Below are 22761 nucleotides of genomic sequence, written 5' to 3' on the forward strand. Positions count from 1 at the left end.
CGGACGCGCGTCCGTGCCCGTGTCCACCCAAATCTGCCCGAAATTTCAGTTGGCGCAGTCCGAAAGATTGAGCCGGTAAAAATAGTTCCCGAACTCTTTTTCACTTGAAATTTTTATGGTAGAACCCCAACTTATAGTACTTGATGTCCATAAAAAGTTTTGGTCATTTTGATCCACGAATAAACACAGAAAATTCCCTTTTTTCCCTTGGCAGTGTGCTGTCCAGAATATTTTTCTCTCTGGACCAGTTTTGGAAAAAAATTCGAAAACCGTACTTATACTACTCCGATCATTATGAAATTTTATATGCGGGTTCTACACTTATAGAACTACATGCCTAAAAACAATAGGATCAAAATACCTTACCAATTTTTCCCAATAAATCTCGGAAGTTACTGCCAGAATCTATCCTGATTTCTTTTCACTATTTTCACAAGTATAAGCCTATATGGGCATAAATTCAACATATACATGCATAAATTAGCTATGAACATGTATACAAAAATTACCAAAAATCCAAAGTGTAGTTTCTTAGGCTAACTTGTAGATCCACGAACTTAACACATAATTTCCACGTAAAAATTCCTAGTCATATAATTTACTAGCATTTGTTCACCTCCAAGTGATTGAACCGACTTAAGGGATTCCTTACCTTGATGGAAGATTTCAAAGCCGAGAAGTTGCTAGATCCTTTCTTTGAGTTCAAAGACCCTAAAAATATCACCACAATAACAATATTTTTCATGCACCAAACATTAACACTTAAGTTCTAGAGATGATTTAATCCAACAAAGTCTAAGGTCTTACCTACACTTAGTCTCTTGGGTTGGAAGAATGCTTAGGAGCTCTTTGATCACAATGGAAGACCAAACTAATTTTTCTTCTTCTTCCTAATGGTGTAGTTCGAAAATGGGGTGGGAGAGTGAGAGAGAGATGAGTGTGATTAGTGTAGATTTTGTCTTGAAGATCAAGTAACAAAGTGCAACACTCCCATGCCTCATTAATGCTAACATTAAATGATCCAATCTTGGCTAGATTTTGGTTGCCACTTGTCAATACCCTATGGAGTCCTTAAGAAGATCACAACTTATTTGGCCAGTTTATGGTTAAATCAGATGAATGCTCGGAGGATTATAACTTAATTCGGGAAAATTCTAATACCAAAATTATCCTAAAAATAATCCCGTCGCAAATCACCAAAATTGGGAATTTTTCAGTATCTCGCGAAATATAGGTACAGAGTTCGTAACAATTTACCCCTTACAGTCCATTTAAAATTTTCTTGAACTAACTAGAAGTTCAGGCTTAATCGTATGATACTTAATAATCCAATTGCTAGGAAAATTCGAACTGAATCTATATCCTTAAAAATTTCTCGGTTCGTGACCGGTACGTAATTCGCAGCTTATCGATAACTAATCTTTAAAAATAAAAAAAATTCTTTCGAGCACCGAGAAGCCTTCTCTTAAATGTCATAGCTTAAAAAAAAAAAATTATATCGATGTTCTCGAATCTTAACTTTGTCGGAAAAACCGAGGGGTTACAAATCCAGCCAAGATACGAGCGGTAATCGAATGGGAAGCGCCCAAGTCAGTTACAGAGATCCGCAGTTTCTTAGGTTTGGCGGGTTACTACCGAAGATTTGTTCAAGACTTCTCAAAGATAGCAAGACCACTGACGAATTTGCTCAAAAAGACGACCAAGTATAGTTGGAATGAAGAATGCGAGCAGGCATTCCAAGAGCTCAAGAAGAGATTGACCACCGCTCCAGTGTTAACTCTACCTGTTGGAACGGAAGGTTATGAGTTGTACACCGATGCGTCTCACAAAGGACTAGGATGTGTCCTCATGCAAAATGGAAGGGTAATAGCGTATGCTTCTCGACAATTGAAAACTCATGAAGCTAACTACCCGACACATGACTTGGAACTGGCAGCAGTGGTATTCGCTCTCAAAATTTGGCGACACTATCTCTATGGGATTTCATGCAAAGTTTATACAGATCACAAGAGTTTAAAGTACATCTTCGCTCAGAGGGATCTCAATCTAAGACAGAGGAGATGGTTGGAGTTGATCAAAGACTATGACTTGGAAATTCAGTATCACGAGGACAAAGCCAACAAAGTGGCTGATGCTTTGAGTCGAAAAACGAACCATGCTCTTTGGGTATTACCCGAGCAGTTATGTAAGGAGTTTCAAGGACTCAATCTGGAAGTGAAAATGGGTGATCAAGAGGAGCAAGAGAAGAAATTATATTACATGTCGGCTACTCCAACCCTATTTGAGGAAATCAAGCGAGCGCAAGAAGAGGATGATTGGGTGGAGAACATCAAGGAGAAAATGGTCGATGGAAAACATGGGCCATTTGAATTACACCCGGATGGGAGTGTAAGATTTCAAGGTAGATGGGTAATACCAAAAGGGTGTAAGAAGATAATGGAGCAAATAATGAAAGAAGGCCATTACACGCCTTATTCAGTTCATCCTGGTGGGGACAAATTGTATAAGGACTTGAAACAAAACTTTTGGTGGTCGGGCATGAAAAATGATGTAGCTGAATTTGTGGCAAGATGTTTGAACTGTCAAAGGGTCAAGGCAGAAAGAAGTAAACCCAAGGGATTATTACAACCGTTAGAGATTCCGCAGTGGAAGTGGGACTCAATCTCTATGGATTTTGTGGGAGGTTTGCCTAGAACCAAGGCGGGAAACGATCAAGTTTGGGTCGTTGTCGATCGACTAACCAAGACCGCGAGGTTCATTCCGATGAACAAAACATGGTCAATGGAGAAATTGACAAAAGCCTATGTGAAGCATGTGGTTAAGCACCACGGGGTGGCACGAGATATCGTTTCAGATAGGGACTCACGATTTCTATCACGTTTTTGGGGAGCGTTACAAGTGGCAATGGGCACTCAACTCAAATTGAGTACGGCTTTTCACCCTGCCACTGATGGTCAAACAGAGCGGACAATACAGACGTTGGAAGATATGCTCAGAGGTTGCGTACTCGATTTCCAGGGTTCNTGGACCTCAGTACCTCCAAGAGACCATTGAGGCAATCAAATTAATTCAAGGAAGGATGAAAGTCGCGCAGGATCGACAAAAGTCGTACACCGACTTGAAGCGACAATTTACGGAATATCAGGCAGGAGAGAAGGTGTTACTGAAAGTTTCACCCACTAAAGGAGTTAAAAGGTTTGGGAGGAAAGGAAAATTAAGTCCTCGATATATAGGACCTTATGAAATTCTGGAGAGGGTCGGAAATTTAGCCTATCGACTGGCCCTACCGATTGAGCTTGATAGAGTGCATAACGTATTCCATATTTCTCAACTTAAGTGGTATGTACCTGACGAATCCCATATATTAGAGCCGGAGGAACTGGAAATGGACGATTCGTTGACATACGAGGAGAGACCAATTCGAATCTTGGACTCGAAGACGCGAGATACGAGAAGAAAATCAGTCAAAATGATCAAAGTACAATGGTCGAACCACAGTCCCGATGAAGCTACATGGGAATTGGAGAGCGATATGATGGGACGTTATCCGGAATTATTTAACTCAGGTTAGTGGAATCGATCTAACTTTTATATGCCTAACCAAATTATGTGTTTAGACTAGGCACGCTAGAAATTCGTTTGAGGTAGGAAAAGGTAAGTAGAAATCAATTTTGATTCCATGAATGACGAAAAAAAAAAGTAGTTTCGAGGACGAAACTATTTTAAGGGGGGAAGACTGTAACCCCTCGGTTTTTCCGACAAAGTTAAGGTTCGAGAATATATATATTTTTAAGCTATGACATTTAGGAGAAGGTCTCTCGGTGATCGAAAGAATTTTTTTTTTCTTACTAGTTATTAATAAGCTGCGATCTACATACCGGTCACGAACCGAAAAATTTTTAAGGATGTATATTCAGTTCGAATTTTCCTAGAAATTGGATTATTAAGTATCATATGATTAAGCCTGAACTTCTAGTTAGTTCAAGTAAAATTTTAAATGGACTGAAAGGGGTAAAATTGTTACGAACCTTGTACCTATATTTCGCGAGATACCGAAAAATTCCCAATTTGAGGGATTAGCGACGGGATTATTTTTAGAATAATTTTGGTGTTAGAATTTTCCCGAATTAAGCCATGATCCTCCGAACTTTTATNAAAAAAAAAATCAAGGTAGTCTCTGGCAGAAACTTCCGAGATTTATTGGGAAAAATTGGTAAGGTATTTTGATTCTATTTTTTTCAGATATGTAGTTCTATAGGTGTAGAACCAACATATAAAATTTCGTAATGATCGGAGTAGTATAAGTACGGTTTTCGAATTTTTTTCAAAACTGGTCCAGAGAGAAAAATATTCTGGACAGCACACTGCCAAGGGCAAAAAGGGAATTTTCTGTGTTTATTCGTGGATCAAAATGACCAAAACTTTTTATGGACATCAAGTACTATAAGTTGGGGTTCCACCATAAAAATTTCAAGTGAAAAAGAGTTCGGGAACTATTTTTACCGGCTCAATCTTTCGGACTACGCCAACTGAAATTTCTGGCAGATTTGGGTGGAGCGGGCACGGACGCGCGTCCGCTGCGCGTCCGTGGGCGTCCAGTTTTGGCGAGAAACGCCGAACCAGCGAACGCGGCTCGGACGCCTGCGTCCGCCGTGCGTCCGCTGGTGCGGCCAGCCGCGAGTCCGCGCGACGCGGACTCGTTTTCGACTTGTTTTTAACCAAACTCTTCCCGATGTTTTTAATCCCGAGTATTGCGATGTTTTGAAGGCCTACGGGCAACCGGGTGAAATTTTTTTGAAGACTCAAATATTATTTTTGTGCATTATATTTATTAACTTGGAGAAAAATTGTGTTTTGAGAATTATTGTGACTCTCGTACTTGGATTTTCGTAGTAGTAAGAGTATTAACCAATATGTGTATTTTGGGGAATATATTTGAGCAAGTGTGATGGTTTTTGAGTCGTGTGAATGTAATGAATGGTGAGGGGTTCTGTATGAATTGTTCATACTGCAGAGCGAAGTCTATTCGCTGAGTGAATGGTGAGATTTTGTATGATTTATTCATACTGCAGAGCGAAGTCTATTCGCTGAGTGAAGTGTGAGATTTTGTATGATTGATTCATACTACAGAGCGAAGTCTATTCGCTGAGTGGAGTTATGAGGATTAATTGTCGGGTGTCTCGGACAATAGTCTGGGCGTTGTGTTTCTCACTTTTGAACTAAATGAATATTCTCGGAAATGGAAATGTTATGTGCCGAAGTTACTTATATATTGTGGTACTATTTTACCGTTGAAATGATTGCAGGAATACTGCGACCGTTGGGTAACGTTTATCTTTTTACTTATTATTATTATTGTTGTTTTCGAAACCTTTGTTTACTTTCGAGTGACAATGGATTTCCTTACTTAGCCGTCGTGCTAACTACACTTCGTTGTGTCCTTTACCAGATGGAATCTAGCACAGGTTCCTGTAGCCCACCGGACTCAGATCCCTCTGAGTTCGAGTTCCCCATATATGACTACTACGATTATGCACAGTATCTATTAGACGGAGATCCCTATGCCCCGGGCTACGCACCTGACCCGCCTACGCTGACTTGTACTCCAGAGCCCACTCTCGCTCCAGTCTCACCGGAGGTACCTGTGTGGTCCCCTGTCCCCGTTGAGCCAATGTGTCCCTTTGATGCCCTTCAAGCCAGCTATGGTTTCTATCCCATAGAGATCGTACCTGGTAGCAGTCCTCTTGAGTTCGTGGTTCATTACCCGTACCCGTGGGATCCGAGTCCCCCGGATTACCATGACGAGTGGATGATGTACATAAACACGTGTCGGTTTCTGGACCATATTATGTGGTTCGAGGGTGAGTGGCACATGGTTTGGGGCACCTACACGGGCCCAGTGTACCACTCGTTAGACTAGGTAGAGTCTAGAGTGGGGGTTCAGTCAGTGCTTTTTGTGTACATGTATCTTTTGTAGAGGTGCTAACTCTAGAATGGTTGTCGAGGCTGGGTCTTATCAAACTCTCTTGATGGGCTGTATTTATAAACCCTTGCTTCTTTTGGTAGCTTGTTTAGCTACACCCTTCTCTGCGCTATGAAATGCATTTCCATTTTGGTGATTATGTGATAGAGTGCTTCATCCTTATCTTCAGCCTGTGCATCTAGAATAAATCTTATCTGAATGTGATCGGGTTTAGTCTAGGTGTGGCAGTGACTACTCCGGATGTACGGTATAGCCGAGCCAGGGTGTTACACAGACAATTCTGTACGTGCTTAAATCCATTCCTGTTAAATTTCCTTGCTCAATGGATGTTCTTCTGCTGCTGGTGGGTATAGTTTTGAACAGATACTTATAGTTTTCAATTGCCTTGCACTTACCAAGATAACCAAATCCAACATTCTCCTTGCCAATTGGCCATTCACCAAAGGCCTTGCAATCAGTTATATACTGAGATAATCAATTAAACACATAACATGCCCAATTCAACATAATCTCCTACAAAATTCCATGTATATAAATTTAATTATGTAGTCATTAGAATAATAGATCGAGATGTTTATTATAAATTAATTTTATCCAATGACAGGGTATATATAGCATTCAAAGTTGAGCATCAAAAATTACAAATAAGGTAACTTTAAAATCATTTTTTAAAACTTTTTTAACAAACCTAGGTTACATATTTTTATTTGATAATTAAGCTTTTGAATCCATTGATAGGTTTTAATTGGAATTAAAAATAAAATTTTATAAGAAATTGACATCAAAATTTTGGAGAATAATTTTGTATATAAACATGCACGAAAAATGTTACTTTTATATTAAATTTTGAGTTGTATTTTTTAATCTTCATTGAATTTTTATGCATTATATTTCAAAAAAAAATTATTACATTTTATTTTATACTTATACTTATATAATATATATTTTTGTTAAAAGGTCAAAGTTGAACTATATATATATATATATATATATATATAGGGAAGGGTTCAGGTGCGGGGAAGGATTCCCTTGCGGTTGTGCAGTTATGCACCTTAAGCATTATAATGGCGCACCTTAAGTATACAAATCACACACCTTAAGAACACAAATAAAGCACCTTAAAAAACACAAGCCACGCGCACCTAAAGTTTTATAACCGACAACTCCAAATATTATTTAAACTTTCGTTGTGGTACATCTGAAACATTAATTTACATTACTATATAAATTTCTAACATTCGTCCTGCATTTATATAGTAAATCTAAAACTCATATATGCATAAATTAAAGTGCCTTACTTATTGAACTTTCACATAGCGTTATACGCAATACATTAAATCGGATTGTAGTAACGAACAAACCTTGAATAACGTAGTCTCTTTGAAGAAATGTAGGTATAAAATAATTAAACAAAAACTCAACCTGTTATAACTTGTGATAATTGTATTTAAATTTTATATTTTTTCAGTGTAATACTTCCTTTGTCCCATTTTAGCAGTCCTACTTACTATTCATATTTGTCAAACCAACTCTTTATTCGTTGCTTATTTTCTTTAGTATTTTTTTTAGTTATTTTAAATTTAATCTTTTATATTTAAGAGTACTTTTAGTGTCATTTCTAAATATATAAATTTTGTATATTAATATTAAACTTAGTATTATGAAAAAATTTGATTAAAATTGACTTCAGTCAAGTCTCGTTAATCAAATCAGAAACAAAAAATGGGACAGAAAGTATAAAAGTTTGACAATTATATTAATTGACATAAAACACTTATGATTTATGTTTAGTTTGACAGTTATAATGTTTACATATAAAACGTATTTCTAAAGTTTGAACCCTGATGGATGGCTAGGATTTTACCATTATGAACATTTGACCTTGTGATTTTTTTGCTAAAACCCCCGACCATTGATAAATCCTTATGGATGGTTGAGTTTAATCTTCATTTTGTACTCGAAGACGATGTTCTCATTTGATCCCCTCTCTCTCTCTTTCTATATATGGTCGAATATGAGCTATGTTTCCTGTGATAATTGTAAACTAGAATAATAGATCGAGATGTTGTAAAAAATTAATTTGATCCAAAGACACGGTATATATAGCATTCTAAGTTGAGCATCAAAGATTACAGTAACTTTAAAATCATTTCTTAAAGGTTTTTTAACAAAGCTAGGTTGCATTTTTTTATTTGATAATTATGCTTTTGAATCCATTGATAGGTTTTATTTGGAATTAAAAATAAAATTTCATAAGAAATTCACATCAAAATTTTGGAGAATAATTTTGTATCTAAACATACACGAAAAGTGTTACTTTTACATTAAATTTTGAGTTGTATTTTTTATTCTTCGTTGAATTTGTATGCATTATATTTTTTAAAAAAATTTATTACATGTTATTTTATATTTATACTTATATAATATATATTTTTGTTTAAAGGTCAAAGTAGAACTATATATATATATATATATATATATATATAGGGTTGCACTCTCGTGCGTACTGTCGCCCAGGTAAGAAATGAGAACGCTTCACAGTCATCCACGTGTCCAGATCAATGAATCAGATGCAATTTAAAAAAAAAAAAAAAGATGCGGTGGCATTTTCGTAAATAACTGAAACTTTGGTGCACCTAGTTTCACTTACTACTACAAAATTGGTCATATAAGTATAACCTTTAGTTACACCTTTTTAAAAAGGTGTAGTGTATTCTCTAAAATAAAAAATAGACCATACTTTCCGCGGCACCCACAACAAGCAAGTACTGCAAAAAGTTAATATTATTTTAATAATTCACTTTCCGAACGGGTGCCGCGAAAAGTAATTATTAAAATAATAATTTATCTCTCATACGGGTGCCGCGAAAAGTCGATCCATCTTATACATTACTTACGCGAAATTTTCAGATCTGAGACAAAAATTTCTCCTCCCTCCTTCGCAAAAAATCAGTCCGCCATTTCCCTCCTTCGCGAAATTTTCAGACCTTTAATTCATTATTCATTCCATCTCCATTTCGCATTCCATCTCCATGTCACATTTCAGCCGCCACCGCCGCCGCCGCTCACTGCTGAAAAACGTTGGTCGGAAAGTGGATATATATAGGTTCCCTACTCAGACTCCATCACCGCCGCGCCCGCTACTCAGACTCCGTCGGTTTTCTCGTTGCTTGTTTCTCGTCGCCGTCGACGTCGTTGCTTGTTTCTCGTCGCCCGTGCCTTATCTGCTACAGGTTAGTTTTATTCCTAATTCCATTTTTCTCTAAATTTAAACCCTAATCCCAAATTCCTATTTCCAGTTATCAAGGGAATATCAGCATAAAAGGGGATTGAGGCTGCAAAAAATGGATTATCAACGGCGCAGAAGGGAATTGAAGCTGCTGATGAAGAGAGTGAAACAGCTCTGAGCTTCAGAGCGTTAGCACAAGCTGGCGGTGGTGAGCTTCGGCGGCGGTCCTCTTATTCTTGGATTTCTCCTAAGCTGCAATCAATTTCTTAAAACCACGGGTACAATTCTCTTGAAACTCAAATGCACTTTGAATAGTACATCTATCTGCACTTGGATTGATTGCATTCTTGAAATTTACTCACAGATGCAATTGTTGAATTCCGCACTTTTGTTTTGATCTATCACCATTCACCAATGATTATGATTTTTATGTGCTTTAATTGAATACAGTCTTGATTGGGAAGTATGATTAGTGGTGTTTAAAATAAAGGTAAACATTGCAGGGTAGATTTATTAGGATTACATTTGCATCTTAGATTTTCATGTAACCCTGTGATAGTGATATTAGTCAGGATAGAAACTTGCTTTTCAGTTGAAGATCTAAGATTTCTGTTGTTTTTATGGGAAACACTTATTCTGAATTTATTTTTCTTGTCTCACTATCTCACTGCTGTTCACTTTGAAAGTACTGCGAAATCACTCTTTCCTTTGGCTCTCAGAAATTTCAAATTTATTATCAACCTTGCTGTTTATGCCTATTTTTTTGTGGTTTTATTGCAGGCACAGTTTGAGCCTAAAAGGGTTGAACATGATCAGAGTAGAATCTCACACTCCCAGAAGACATCAGATGTGAAGTTGAAGGAGATGAAAGACTAGATTATTAGAGCAAAAGTATACCTGAGTTTTTCTCCACAAGGTAGCAAATCTCATATTGTGAAAGAGATCAAGATGCGAATCAAAGACCGGGAAAGAGCTATGGGTGAAGTTACTAAGGAGTCTGATTTGTCTCGGAGGTAAGATGAAGATGAACTTAGGTCCTTTCCTTTTCCCTTTCAAATGCCCCAACATTTACAAATAGGTGCATGTAATGAATACATCAGTTAAAAGAGCTTATATCACTAAAGAGCCCAAGCCAGTACTTAAAAGAAATCTCCTTGAGCCTTCTCTGCAAAGTTGTGGTGAGTTGTTTCCTTATATAGACTATATCTCTTCTCCATTCAATTAGTATTTGACTACATAAAATTCATTTTTCATATGCAGCATCATGTTCGTTGAGAAACCTATGCTCATGCTTGTTCTTGTCTACAGAATTGGCGGAAAGCAATGCACCATGATTTCCCTATTTGTTTTGAGGTATGAAAAGTAGCAAATTATATCTCCCCCGAGGTGATTTGTGTTTATATATTAAATCAGATCAGTTTCTTCCTTTCTTCTTCAAACCTGAATGAAAATATTAATTGATAGGGCTGCACTGAACTAGAATTTGCTTCCAGTGGCAGTGTTGCTGTGTGCTTTGGTTGGGGAATTTTAAATTGGATTTTGATTGAAATAAAATAAAGGAGTAGGTGTGAATGAGTAGAGGCAGTAAGTTCTGAAATGCCGCTGGATGATAGGCAGTACTGCTGCATTTGTGCTGCTGTGCTCTAAATACAATTGGTTTGTTTGATTTATAAAGTGAGGACTCTTGGGCAGTGAAATGGAAATAAATGGGAATGGAAGCATTGTTGATTGGGTATATGTGTATATGTGATATATTGTGCTTGCTATTGCTTGAAGGTGATTTAATTGAATTTTGATATTGAAAATAAGCTTGTGAAATAGTTGAATTGCTGCTGCTTGGTTCTAATTGTTGCTGCTGTATGCTCATAATGCTGTTATGGTTTTAGAATGAATGAGTTAGGTTGGAGATTATATTGTTCATCTTTTGGCAACTTGATTACTATTTTCTGTGTTGATAAATAGCAATTCCAAACCAATTATGAAAACTGCAGCCTATGGGGTAAACCATCAATATTTTCTATGTAATTTCGATGAACAGCCATCTTTATTGGATATTATGCTAAGCCATCCCTTGATGATTCATCAATTTATTTCTGAGGTGTTAATAGCCAACCTTTTTTTTTTTTTTTGGGGTAATAATCTTGCGGGAAGATGTAGTTGTAAAGTTGATGGAACTTTTGGAGGCATCTCATGCTACGACTTCTGAACTACTTGCTGAAAAAGAGCAGGTTCAACATGAAATTTTGCATGTCTAATTTCATTTCTCTCTTCTATTCCTAATATATTCATATAATTCTTCTCTTTTGTTTAACAGTCAAGCAAGGGAAAGCGTAAGAGGGCTAGCAATAAAAGTGGATCCTCTGCTTCTGGAAGTTCAAAAGGCTCGGCTAAGGTACTACTTGTTAACAATAGCATTAAATGCAATGCTTAATAGCATAAGGTATAGATGAATGCTCAAATAATATGCTCCCCAAGTATAATTTTTGCTTTGAACTGATGATCAACCTGCAATCTGAGACCTGAATTAGCTTATTTTCTCATTTGATTGAATTTTGATAAAAATATAATTTTTCACTATTTTTTTCTATTAGTTAGATAGTTTTTTATAGAGTTAATACCACAAATGGTCCTCTGACTATTGGGGTAGTACTCCTTTTAGTACTCGACTTTCAATTCGACCACAAATGGTCCTCTGACTTTCATTTTTGACCACAAATAGTCCTTTTGTTAAAATTTCTGTTAAATAGGTGTTAAATCTAGGGGTATTATCGTCAAATTGATATATATAATGTTCATAAAATAAAAATGTTTATAATTTTTCACCAACAAGCATAATTGAAACAATTAACAAATATAAATACTCATAAATAAAAAGACAATACACTTTATTCTCGTAATTATGCGTACAAAATTAAGATTTAATATTAGAGCTATCTATTTTAATTTAACCAACAGACTAAAATGGAAGATTTTTTTAAAAAAATCTTGCTTTCATCATTTTCATGGTTGTTCATACATGGTCGATTAATAATTTTCACTTTTCATTAATCGATCAAACATTTTGTTTGGGACGAACATTAATCATGGATTTTTATTTAATTTGTTCATTTATATAAGTTCTCACGTCCATTTTATTTTTATATTTATTAACTTAATGTTTATTAATGTTTGAAATTAATTATGTTGTCATATAATTCTAAAAAAGAATTAATCATAAGAATATTAATCAATTTGACAATATTACCCCTAGATTTAACACCTATTTAACAGAAATTTTAACAAAAGGACTATTTGTGGTCAAAAATGAAAGTCAGAGGACCATTTGTGGTCGAATTGAAAGTCGAGGACTAAAAGAAGTACTACTCCAATAGTCAGAGGACCATTTGTGGTATTAACTCTTTTTTATATGAGAATTCACTCTAGGAACTACTTTTAGTCATTGAATTAAATATTAGGTATTTACTCTGTTTAGTTAGATTTTTGGTTTAATGTTAAATATTTGGAGTATTGTCAGTGAATGATCCTTGTATGGATAGTAGTAACCTTAACCTGTATTATTTCTGTTTTGTATATTGCAGCCCTTAGTGCAAGGGAAGTTTTGAACTTTACGCCCGTCAATGGAAAGCCCATAAGGATTATGTTTTCTCATCAAGATGACAAGATCCCATATCCGCAAGACTGGATTTGCAAATGTTTACATAAAGAATTTGGAGTCATCCATTGATAACAAGGCTTTGTATGAGACATTTGCTGCCTTTGGGACTGTTCTTTCCTGCAAGGTTGCCGGTGATGGCAATGGGAAATCGAAAGGGCATGGGTTTGTACAGTTTGATGCAGAGGAGGCTGCGAACAATGCGAACAATGCAATCAAACGACTGAATGGCATGCTGATAAATCTTGATGATAGCATAACTGATGAAAAACTGAAAGAGTTATTCTCAGAGCATGGAACCATATGATCCTGCAAGGTAAGCATTGTTGAGTGTAGTTAAGGAAATTTACTCCAGATAAGGTACTCGAATTTTAACCTTTTTTTCTCATATATCTATAGGTGATGCTTGATCCACAAGGAACCAGCAAGGGTGCTGGCTTTGTAGCCTTTTCTAACCCGGCCAGATGAAGCTACAAGAGCTGTAAGCTTTGCTAACTCCATTTTTCTTTGTTAAAACTTAAAACCATTCTTAAAAATAGTTAAGATGTCAGTGCACCATGGCTAACATTTCACTCTTTAATTTCAGTTGAATGAAATGAATGGAAAATTGATTGGACGAAAGCCATTGTATTGTCTGTCATGTAATGGCTATTATTTTCTTCGTGAAACACTTGTACGCTAAACTTTTGCTTGTCAATTATTTTGCATAATTGAATATTATAGCTTCTATATCCATGCCCTGAGATTTGGAATGTTAAATCATCTTGTTTCCATTACAATAATTGTCTCTCCATGGGGTGGTTGGCAACCGATACATAAGCAGGACATTGTTTCCATTACAATAATTTATATATAGCTATATGTATTTGTTTTTCATTTTGTTTTTTGTATTGTAGTATATTTTGATATAGTTTGCGTATTTTAGTTTTACCTATACATCAGAGTGTATATATATAAAGAATTATGACTTTTTGCTACACATGCTAGAGAGCAGGTGTAGCGGAAAGTCATATTTTTTTATTTAAAATTTTAAAAAATACTTTCCGCTACACCTGCTCCAAAGCGGGTGTAGCGGTAAGTCATTTTTTTAATTAAAAAAATACTTTACGCTACACCCGCTCCAGAGCAGGTGTAGCTAATAAAAGTCATTTTTTTTAATTAAAAAAATACTTTAGGCTACACCTCTACAGGTGTAGCGGAAAGTCAAGGACTTTTAGAGTCACTTCCATCCACCACCTCTACAGGTGTAGCGGAAAGGCATTTATAGGTGTAGTGTATGTGTCTTTTTGTACTAGTGAAGTGCACGTAGTTTCACTTACAAGTGCACCTAGTTTCGCACATATTTTCACTTACAAGTGCAAGTAATTTAACTTGTTAATATTCATGCATCTATTTTCGCACATATTTTTACTTACAAATGCAAGTAATTTACCTTGTTAATATTCATGCACCTCGTGCAACCTTAGTGCATCTAGTTATAACATTATATGCACCTAATTATAACATTATGTGCACTTAGTCCTAGTTATAACGTTAGGTGCACTTAGTTATAACATTAGGTGCACTTAGTATTGATGCTCATTGTACAATTTATTTACTTGCACTTGTAATACATTTTACTTGCACGTGTGCACCTATTTTCACTTACAGGTGCAATAATTTACCTTGTTAGCATTTATGCACTTGGGTGCACTTATGTGCACCTAATTATAACATTAGGTGCATGATTGACAATTTTAATATAGTCCTCGCAAGTGCACGAATCAGTTGTAATGATAGTGTGCAATAGCAAGGGTTGAACCCACAGAGAATTGATACTATGCAATTTAATAGCTTAAAATAATTGACTTACTAATTCAAAGTGCTAGAAACAAATGCCAAAGGTAATAATCAGCTCAGACGCAAAAGAATTTAATAAAAACTCAAGAAGCTAAACAATTGAATTAACAAGAACTAGGATATCAAATAACAATCAAAATAGAAAAACCTAGGAACATGAATCAACTACCATTACTAATTCTGCATATTAATTCAACTTGCCAATCAAATTAAGAGTTCGTTCTAACTGCTATATGACTACTCCGTATGGAGTCCAGAGCGAGTCACGTGCTTTAATTATTCGTGTACTTAAAAGGCATTTATTCAAACGATTAAAACCCATTAAGCCTAAAAGAACTTAGGGAATACCCGAGTTAAGAACCGAATAAACAGTTTAGTAATACAACCGAACTATCTACTCATTTACCCTACCGAGCATGGAATTAAAAAGCATGTGTATACTCTATAATTCCTCTCAAAAGATTAACCTATGCTAAAATTGATCAGATTCCAACACAATTAATCTCAAAGTAAAGTCATAAGATAAAACGTAATCAATTGGCAAATTAAATAAATTAATATAGTCTGTTCATGATAGGGTAATCACATTCCCAGGATGTGAAATTAGTAATGCATCATCATGTAAATAGCATATTAGCAATAATCAGTTCACAAAGCAATCCTTCAAAAGATTATCACAAAATACATTACAATATAATAAGGACTAAAGGAAAGGAAAGGAATTGTGCCGTGATATGTTGCTGTTGCCGATTGAAGATTGCACACTGTTGACCAGAATTTGATCACCGCCAGATGAGTGCTGCAAAGGAAGAATAAATCACAGAAACGGAAGCACTCGAACCTGCTGTTGTCGTCCAGAAAATCACCCTGCCACCGATCGGTCTCAATTCAACTGCCGCCCACGATCGGAAATCGTTGCTCACCTAAACGGAGTTGATCCGGAGTGAATTTGATGATTTTCATCTTCAATCGCCTCCTATTTTATACTCCTCAATCTAACCGCTTTTTCATTGAATTAGGGACAACCATAGAGACCGTTTCTTCCGTTAAAAGCCCTCCGCTATTCAATCGATCACCAAAATAGCCGAACTTGTTAGGTTACTAAGGCTCCAGGTTCGCTCGTTCGTAGCAGTAGTTCACGGACGCACACCCATCACTTGATTATAAAAAAAAAATAATAGTAATAATTTTATTCAGATCAAAGAATTATTGTCCTAATAGAATTCAAATAATAACAAAATTAATAACAAAAACAACCTCCAAATTAAACAATACTAATAAAGCAAAAAATAGCAATAATAAATAAAAATAGATATAAAATTAATTAATTGTTGCAAACTAACTATAAAAAGATTATTAAAATAAAAATAAAAATAATGTTTATCAGTGCACCTAGTTATAACGTTATATGCAACTACATTCAGGACACGTGGCGCGCTGTGATTCGTCCGCAGTTCTCTCCTGGGCGGCCAGTACGCACCAGAACATGATCCTCTATATATATATATATATATATATATATATATATATATATATATATATATATATATTTATTTATTTATTTATTTATTTATTTACATTACTATATAAATTTCTAACATTCGTCGTCCATTTATATAGTAAAAATTAATATTGTACGAAGATAAATCTAAAACTCATATATACGTAAATTAAAGTGCCTTGCAGATTGAACTCACATAGTTTTATACGCAATACATTAAATCGGATTGCAATGACTGACAAACCTTGAATAGCGTAGTCTCTTTGAAGAAATGTAGGTATAACTTAACACACACAAGTTTTTAATTGAAAAGCCTGTCTTCTTCGTATCTTCAATTTCTCCTCGCATTCATTGTTTCATGCTATCCAACATGCATGGCATTGATGGCAATTCGAGTAGAGTATACATTTTCAGAGATTTCATGAGGTTGATAAGTACTTGAGATTCTCAAGTCTAAGTAATTTTGAAAGGCCTCAATCACCGTTTCTCCTTCTAGCACACACATCTCCACCATGCTATGCATTCATTGGTTTTTCTACCATGTTGTAGAGAAATGTCTGACATCTTTTATAGTGTCTTAGATGATTAGTCCTAGCTTCTGATCATCATCAAGTTTAAAGCCTTGAGAGTAGGCACTAACCTCTCAACTATTTGTCTTTCAGTTGATTTGAACCTCTCGTCGAATTGTCTTTGGCCTTCAGCTTCTTTAATTCTTCGCTTCTTCTTGGCACATTGAATTGGGCGTCTTCAACTCTACCCCTTTCTTTTTTGAACTATTCGTTAATTCGGGCTATGTGATCTATCTTCCTCTTCCCGCCTTTTTGTGTACTTAGGTAGGTTATCAGCTCTAAACTCTCAACATTGGTATGTCTTGTAGGAGACTATTTCTCTTGTTGGTGTGACGATGCCCTTTTCACATCTCGAACTCCTATCACCACCACCTCTCGAACTTCTGCTACTTTCCCCCTTTTTGGCATCATCAACAACTCACGCACCTTAAGCATACATATTACATACTTTAAGAAGGAAAACAACGCATCTTAAAAAGGAAAACCACGCACCTTAAACTTTAGGTTCACTCACCTTAAGTTCCAACACTCACGCACCTTAAAAAAAAATTACGCACCTAAAGCAACCGGATAACCGCGCGAGAACTGAACTCTATATATAAAGAAATCTGTTCAAATGTGGTCGCGCCTTCCCGTGCGGTCAGTGCGATTCACACCACTCAATGTTAGAAAATGCACCATTCAATGTCAGAAAACTCACCACAATGAAAATACACAAAAACACCATAAAACACACCACACACCCAAAATAATGCACCATAACTCCCCTGCCCCTAATGGTGCATTTGCTAACACTGTGTGGTGTATATTTACATACCTAGTAGTGTATTTTTTTATGATGCGTATCTAATGATGCACATTTGTGTGGTGTATTTTCTAACATTGAGTGGTGTATATTTGTATACATAGTGGTGCGGTCACATTGACCGCACGTTAAGGGATGACCACACTTGATCGTGACAATATATATATATATATATATATATATATATATATATATATATATATATATATTAGACATGACCACTATTCTCTTTTTACAGATCAGTCATGCCTTGGGAGTAAGGTCATATATATATATATATATATATATATATATATATATGGAGAACTGGAGAAAATACCGAGAATATTGAGAAGATTGCAAACGAGCAGGCGCCAGACGGTGGTCAGTGGGAAGCGAGTGAGCGACGAGAAGACTCTGATGTAGTTGGCCACAGGTAGAGCAATGTGTAGACTGTAGACGATGAAGAAGTTTAAGCGACGCGACGAGGGAGACGACAATACTGAGAGAGAGAGGTAGTGAGCGGTTGATGAAAATGGAATTAGGGTATAGGGATTTCTACTTCTATTATATATATATATAGAAATCTATTCAAATGTGGTCGCGCCTTTCCGTGCGGTCGGTGCGGTTCACACCACTCAATGTTAGAAAATGCACCACTCAATGTTAGAAAACACACCACAATGAAAATAGATAAAAACACCATAAAACACGCCACACACCCAAAATAATGCACCACAACTCCCCTGCCCCTAATGGTGCATTTGCTAACACTGTGTGGTGTATATTTACATACCTAGTGGTGTGTTTTTTGATGATGCGTACCGAATGATGCACATTTGTGTGGTGTATTTTCTAACATTGAGTGGTGTATATTTGTATGTGGTGTATATTTGTATAATAGTGGTGCAGCCGCACTGACTGCCCGTTAAGGTGCGGCCACACCTGATCATGACCCTATATATATATATATATATATATATATATATAGGGGCTGGATCCAATGAGACCACTCTTGTAGATGAGATCGTGAGATCTCATCACAACCATCTAAAAAATTAGATTTAATAGATGAGATTGAATTTAAAATGCCATTTATATAAGGATATAATTAATACATAAGGGTGGAATTGTAATTCCATGATATTGTTAAAATTTGGTTATAAATGAAATAGAATATTTCCTAATTTAAAGGATCCTATCCAGGGTAGGAAGAAATTCTAGATTTTAAAATTTAAAAAAAAATAAAACACGTAGCAACATAGAGGTAAGTCTTGTTCATTTTTTTTTTGTTTTTTTTTTTTTTTTTGCGTACAACGTCTGCGTTTGATTAGTTAGGCATGTGCAAACCTCTGTGTGCGCTTACCAGAATAGGTGTGTGCATGTTAATGAACATGTCCATAATACAGCGGTGGCCGGTGGGTGCATATCACCTATTCGGCGTGTGCATTCTCGTATTCTGGAGTATGCATTTCACCCTGCAAGAATGTGATGTTTGTGTGCTCTAGTTGAAATTGTGTGAAATGCACACACCTGTTTGCATGTATGCACACATTAACGATAGGACGTAGCGCTTATCCGTTGGGACTAAATATTGGAGTGAACTGTGTGCATGTGCGAAGCATAGTTTGTGCGTGAACATAGCAAGTGCGAATTTTCATTACGGTTACCCATCTCAGTACGTGCGCAACATTGTAAAGAAAGACATTCGAGCAATTTTGGAAACCAACAATGTTTTCCACCAATTAAAAGCAAAACATTCATAACTGTAATAATGTACATGCAAAAGAAAAATATGTAATAAACCCATTAAAAAATTGTCGAATCATATAATTTATTCCTTAAAAAACACACCCTAGTCACTACTAAGCCAAGAAATGCTAACCATATTCACTACTAAGCCAAGAAACGCTAACCATATTTTTTTTTGAAAAAACGCTAACCATACTTTAATTCGTAAAAAGTCATGTAACCAAAAAAAAAAAAAAAATGGTTCTCAATAAACATGTGTTGTAGCCCCCACCGCAAAGTCCATGTTCCTAGCTAAAATCGTCATTCGCTGTACTATCTTAAATTACATTCTGGCCATCCCCACCATTGTTGCCTGCACACACATAAGTTGATAAGCACCATCTGAAACGCACATACTGGTCTACTGGTCTACTGTCTAGTGTTTAGTACAATAGTATTGTGAATACATGATTAGTGTCACTGTTTCTCATCCCATTTAATACTTTAGTGAAATAAAAATGTCATCAATTAACTCTTTTAAAAATAAATAAGAAATTTGAAGATTATGAATCAAAAGATTAACTCTTTTGTAAATGAATTAGATGACCAACATTTCCAATCAATAAAATCATTAAATTCTTATTATCAAGTTTCAAATAATATTAGAACTACGCAATATCAAATATTATTTGAACTTCTAATAATTATGTCTGAACAAATTCAATATATAAATTTTTAACCATTACTAGGTTGGAAGTATATATATACAGAGCAGCCGGCAGACATGCAAGTGCAAGTTTGTGTAGCAGTGTAGGCTTTACATTATTAATATATAAAATGAGTATGTACAAAGCATACTCATATAGTTGGGCAAGTGTATGTATAGACATTACAATATATATATTATTTAAAGATATTGGCATTACTGCATTAGTTTGCTGCTAGCCTGTGAATTCAAAGTCTGAATGATATGATGGTCAAGTATGTGTTAAACCAGTTGTACTAATGCACACACCAGTGAACATATAAAAACAGGTCAAACGCAACACAAACCATTATTAGCAACAAGGTTGCAACAACCATTTACCACCACCGCAAACTCATAAAACCCACAAAAAAAAAAAAAAAAAAAAAGTGCACACAACACTCCCGAAAGTGTCATCTAAAACTCACAGACACAGACCACCCAATAACTACAAACCCAACCAACAGAAATAACAAACTAAGTAATAACGTTGCACCCACCATTTCACAAGAACACAAAACCAAAGCAGATAGAAACAGAGATACACAAAGCACACACAGAAGAGTAAAAATGCACACACAACCTTATTAGTCTTCTTCCTCTCCGCCGCAGAATAACCCAATGCTGGACAACCACCTACCGCCACCGGCACACTCAGAACCCCCAACAACACAATCTTTGAAAAACAAAAAGCATAATAATAATAACATAAACAGACCAAAAAAAAAAAAAAAAAAAAGAAAGAAAACACCAAAGACCCCCACAACCCCCGCGGAAAAAACTAACTCCGGACACCATCTACTGCCGCCGCACCCCAGAGCGGCTAACATGCCCCCATCACGAAAATTAACATCCTTAAAATACACAACACCCCCGAGACCCGAGAACCCCTATCGGAGCCCAAACCCACTCAAAAAAAAAAAAAAAAAAAAAAAAAAACGCAGATAAACAAGAAATAAAAAACAATATAACATCGGAATACCTTGAACATCAACTAAAGTAATCCCTTTTAGTCACTTTGATCGTCTGACAGAAGAACCAGCCATGTTTCGTCTCACTTTTGTACTCGCCGGACGCTAGGGAGAGATGGCAAGCCGAGTGGTCAGAAAGAGAATGGGCGAGAGAAGGATGCAAAACACACGCACTAATTACACTTCAAATACGGCTGCACCACCCCCACAAGGAAATAAAAGCTATATACACCGGATACAAAATTCTAAAGATGCACATACTCAGCAAAATTACATAGATGTCCTCATTCTAATTAATTCCAACGCCCAAATTAAAAAAAAAAAAAAAAAAAAAAAACCCCATACTAATCTCAACCGTCCAAAAAAAAAAGAACGATCAGGATCTAATCTTACGATCTCATCTAACTATGATGGTCTCACTGGATCCAAATCCTATATATATATATATATATATATATATATATAAAACTTCGATTAACGGACAGTTTCGAATTGAATTAATCGTTAACCAAAGTTTTAAAAAATTTTTAACTATTAACTGAACCGAAAAAGTTCGGTTCGATTACAATTAACCAAACATTGTCGGTTCAGTCGGTTAATTACAATTAATCGAAATTTTGCACACCCCTACCCTTAAGAATACAAACCACGCACCTAAACTTTTAAAATGACGCACCTTAAGTTTCAACAATTTACTGACCTTAAGCATACAAATCATGCACCTTAAGAATGAAAAGCACGCACCTTAAGCACACAAACAAAGCACCTTAAGAACACAAATCACGCGCACCTAAAGCTTTAGTCCGACGTACCTTAAGTACACAAATCGCGCACCTAAGCACATAAACAAAGTACCTTAAGAACACAAACCGCGCACCACAGCAACCACACAACTACACATGAGAATACCAACTGCATGGGAACCCATATATATATATAGTCATGATCAGGTGCTGCCGTGCTCTCCCGTGCGGCCGTGCGGTTCCCACCATCAATGTTACGAAATACACCACTCAATGTTAAGAAACACACCACACAAATATGCACTGTGGTGTGTTTCTTAACATTGTGGTGTGTTTCTTAAGATTGAGTGGTGTATTTCGTAACATTGAGTGGTGTGTGACCGCACGGCCGCACGGGAGAGCACGACCGCACCTGAACCAAAATCTATATATATATATATATACACACGTACACACACACACACACACACGGTGAGTACACTTTCATAGGAGAGAAATACGAACCAATCCCAACTATACATTTGTAAAAATTCGAAGGATCTGATTAGGGTTTTAAAAAAAGACGTGGTGGCAATTTCGTAATTATCATCAACTTCACTGTGCAAACTGTAACACTTAAATATACAATCTTTAACACTGGACCAAATAAAATATAAAAAACAAACTCGGTCATAAAACTCTAAAATTGAAACCCTAATTTCAATGTATTTTCGCAAGTTTAACTTTTAATACTAAATATGCAAAATGTTAACACTAAATGTGCAAAAAGTTAATACTACGTAGCAGATTTCAGTGTTCACGTTTGCATGTAAAATTGTTGATAATTATGAAATTGCCACTGCGTTTTATTTTTAAGTTGATATGGTGCGCTCAATTTTATCAGATGTAAGATTGTGATTAATTCTTAGTTTTCTCCTACGAACTTGTTCTCATATGATCCAATACATATATATATATATATATATATATATATATATATATATATATATATATATATATATATATATATATATA

General features: G+C 35.8%; 1 long non-coding RNA gene across 9 annotated transcripts; it reads left to right on the top strand.

Moving 5' to 3' along the window:
- Window positions 1-8916: 8916 nt before the first annotated feature.
- Window positions 8917-13740, top strand: LOC116020498. Of its 9 annotated transcripts, none has more exons than XR_004098809.1 (8): window positions 8917-9216; window positions 9283-9490; window positions 9993-10390; window positions 10473-11440; window positions 11527-11604; window positions 12791-13180; window positions 13264-13345; window positions 13451-13740. It is a non-coding gene; the product is annotated as an uncharacterized LOC116020498 (long non-coding RNA). The 9 variants fall into 9 exon arrangements; XR_004098808.1 differs by having other exon boundaries at window positions 10473-10565; window positions 11364-11440; window positions 13264-13643; XR_004098807.1 differs by having other exon boundaries at window positions 10473-10565; window positions 11370-11440; window positions 13264-13643.
- Window positions 13741-22761: the final 9021 nt, after the last annotated feature.

Source organism: Ipomoea triloba, chromosome 1, assembly GCF_003576645.1.
Source record: "Ipomoea triloba cultivar NCNSP0323 chromosome 1, ASM357664v1".
Taxonomy (NCBI): domain Eukaryota; kingdom Viridiplantae; phylum Streptophyta; class Magnoliopsida; order Solanales; family Convolvulaceae; genus Ipomoea; species Ipomoea triloba.